The following is a 3,720-nucleotide window of genomic DNA, read 5'->3' as shown; positions in this document are numbered from 1 at the left end:
ATGAGCTTCTTAGAACAAGGGCTCAGGAGTAAATCTGTATCTCCTTCACAAAAATAGAACAGTTATTTGAAGAAGGCATGACTTTCCCCCCACCAAATCCAAAAGGTCTGTGTTATAATTCTACTATCGGGAATTGAAAGATATTCTAGTAGGCATTCCTAACTACCATAACAATTCAAGTACCATTGGATGTGCCGGGTCAGAAAATTCCAGTGTAGAACCAGCTTCAGAGCATTTTCTTGCTCTTGCATCCTCTCAAAGCTGAATTAGCTACTAAGCAAACTGTGGAGCACATTCAGACATTCTTCATATTGCCTTTAATATTAAAAAGTGTCCACCAAACTTTCAGTGTTGAGAAAGGGTGCAGGGTGCAACACTGTTTTCCCTTGGAGGTGATATTGCAACATAAACCTTGCCATTGGAGCTCTAGAAACTTCCCAAGGAAGCAATGCAAGAGTTATCATGAGGCATAATAATCTCTACCCTCTTGCACCCAGGAAACTTGTTGATCATTTTCAAACAGTAAAATAATGTCAATGTAGTAGGCCACACATATGTCCCCAATAGATGTGGAATGGGAAGTTGATTAAGGTTGCTCAGTACTAGATTAAAACAAAGAGCCAGAGGTAAGACAACAAATATATGTTCCCAGTACATGTAGGATGGCAGTTTGATCACGGTCACCGGGTACTAGATTAATACAAAGAGTCAAAGGTGATACAATGAGGGTGTGCTGCTACCCTGCCAGATGAAGGCAAATTGCTTCTGGTGGTCTCTGCTAATCAATACAGAGAAAATAACTTTTGCCAGATCAATAGCTGCAGATCAAGAACCAGAGCCCGAGTTGATTTAGTCCACCTAAAGAAACAATATCTGAAATAGTAGCAAGACCTGATCAAGTTTATTATGATAATAAACTGTCATTCTCCAAGAACCTATTTTTCTCCTGTACTGGCCAAAAAGAATCATCATATATACTGTTTTTAAGTCTTTAAGATGATACCAATCTATGATATATCCAGAGATACACCATTTTTTCATTTCAAAAATTATACATAAGTATACACCTTGATAAATTTTAAAGAACAAACACACCATATAACCAGCAGCCAGACTGTCAGACAACAGAACAGTACTAGCATCTCAGAAACTTCCTTTGTGCTCCCTTTCAGTCACTACCAACCCCAAAGGTAACCACTATCCTCACCTCTAACAAAATAGGTTAGTTCTACTTGTTTATGTAATTTATATAAAAGGAATAATATGCAATGTACTCTATTGTATCTTGCTTCTTTCACCCTATATTTTACTTGGGAGATTTATTCACACTCTTATGTGGAGTTGTAGGTCTTTAATTTTTACTGTTGTGTAGAATTACATTATGCAAATATATTATGTGTTATTTTACGATCTACTATTAGTGGGTATTTGGATCATTCCTAATTTTTGGCTAATTCAAATAGCACTTCTTTGAACATTCTAAGATGTCTCTTTTGGAGAATATTGGTATACTGTTGAGTATATAACTAGGAACACAGTTTATGACTCATGGAGCATGTATATGCTCAGATTTACTAGATATTGACAAACATTTTTTTCCCCCAAAGTGGTTGTGCTAATTTTCATGACCACTAGCAGTATATGAGATTTCTAGCTGTTCCATGTCCTCACCAACACCTGTTCTCTATCATTGCTACCATGCTCATTTTTAGCCCTTTTGGTGTGTGTATTTCAATGGAAATTTCACTAAAAAAATCTCATTTTAAAAAATTTAAGGTAGAGAAAAATTATTTACTAATATTGAGAATCTACTATCCTGTTAAAGTCAGAGAACATGGTGGCCCCTCAAGCTATTCATATTCTAGGAACATTTTCTCCCATCACAAAATTTCAAGAGAAGATCAGCAAGCCTTTTCCTATAAAGAACCAGATGGTAAATATTTGAGGCTTTGAAGGTCATACACTCTTTTGCAACTATTGAACTCTGCATCACAGCAGGGTAACAACCATAGATAATATGTGAATGAATGGATGAAGCTGTGTTCCAAAAGAACTTTGCTTACAAGAACAGGTGGTAGGCCATGATTTGCTGACCTTCTACTCTCAGGAAGAAACATCCTGAAAAGAATTTGAATTTTACTGTAATTAAAAGCAACAAAACAACTGTGTGATTTTTAACATTTGTGAGTAATAACTATATCAACAGAATATTTCATGCAAGAATGGGCATGATAAAGGACAGAATGCTAAGGACCTAAGAGAAGCAGAAAACATTAAGAAGAGGTGGCAAGAATACACAGAAGAACTATATTAAAAAGGCCTTAGTGACCTGAATAACCACGATGATGTGGTCACTCACCTAGAGCTGGACATTCTGGAGTAGGAAGTAAAATATGCCTTAGGAAGTATTACTACAAACAAGGTTGGTGGAGGTAATAGAATTTAAACTGAGCTATTTCAAATCCTAAAAGATGATGCTGTTAAAAAGTGCTACACTCAATATGTAAGCAAATTGGGAAAACACACAGTGGCCACAGGACTGGAAAAAGTCCATTTTGATTCTAATCCCATGCAAGGGAAATGCTAAAGAATGTTCAAATTATCATACCATTGGGCTCATTCCACTTACTAGCAAGGTTATGTTCAAAATCCTTCAAGCTAGGTTTCAGCAGTACATGAACTGAAAACTTAGAGTTGTACAAGCTGGATTTCAAAGAGGCAGAGGGGCCAGAGACCAAATTGCCAATATTCAATGAGTCATGGAGAAAGCAAGGGAATTCCAGAAAAACTACTTCTGCTTCATTGACTATGCTAAAGTCATTGACTGGATCACAACAAACAGGAGAAAATTCTAAAAGAAATGGGAATAGCAAGTCACCTGACCTGCCTCCTGAGAAAGCTATATGCAAGTCAAGAAGCAACAGTTAGAATTGGACACAGAACAAGGGACTAGTTCAAAATTGGGAAAGGAGTATATCAAGGCTTGTATATTGTCATCTTGCTTATTTAACTTCTATTTAGAGTACCTCATGGAAAATGCTGGATGAATCACAAGATGGAATCAAGATTCCTGGGAGTAATATCAACAACCTCAGATATGCAGATAATACTGCTAAGTCACTTTAGTCGTGTCCGACTCTGTGCGACCCCATCCCTGGGATTCTCCAGGCAAGAACACTGGAGTGGGTTGCCATTTCCTTCTCCATGCCACACTAATAAAAAGCAGAGACATTACTTTGCCAACAAAGGTCCATCTAGTCAAGGCTATGGTTTTTCCTGTGGTCATATATGGATGTGAGAGTTGGACTGTGAAGAAAGCTGAGAGCTGAAAAATTGATGCTTTTGAACTGTGGTGTTGGAGAAGACTCTTGAGAGTCCCTTGGACTACAAGGAGATCCAACCAGTCCATCCTAAAGGAGATCAGTCCTGGGTGTTCATTGGAAGGACTGATGCTGAAGCTGAAACTCCAATACTTTGGCCACCTCCTGCAAAGAGTTGACTCATTGGAAAAGACCCTGATGCTGGGAGGGATTGGGAGCAGGAGGAGAAGGGGACGACAGAGGATGAGATGGCTGGATGGCATCACCGACTCAATGGACATGAGTTTGAGTAAACTCCAGGAGTTGGTGATAGACAGGGAGGCCTGGAGTGCTGTGATTCACAGGGTAGCAAAGAGTCAGACACGACTGAGTGACTGAACTGAACTGAACTGAATGGCAG

The sequence above is a fragment of the Cervus canadensis genome, chromosome 15, assembly GCF_019320065.1.
Source record: "Cervus canadensis isolate Bull #8, Minnesota chromosome 15, ASM1932006v1, whole genome shotgun sequence".
In the NCBI taxonomy this organism is placed as follows: domain Eukaryota; kingdom Metazoa; phylum Chordata; class Mammalia; order Artiodactyla; family Cervidae; genus Cervus; species Cervus canadensis.
This window is presented reverse-complemented; position numbering follows the sequence as displayed.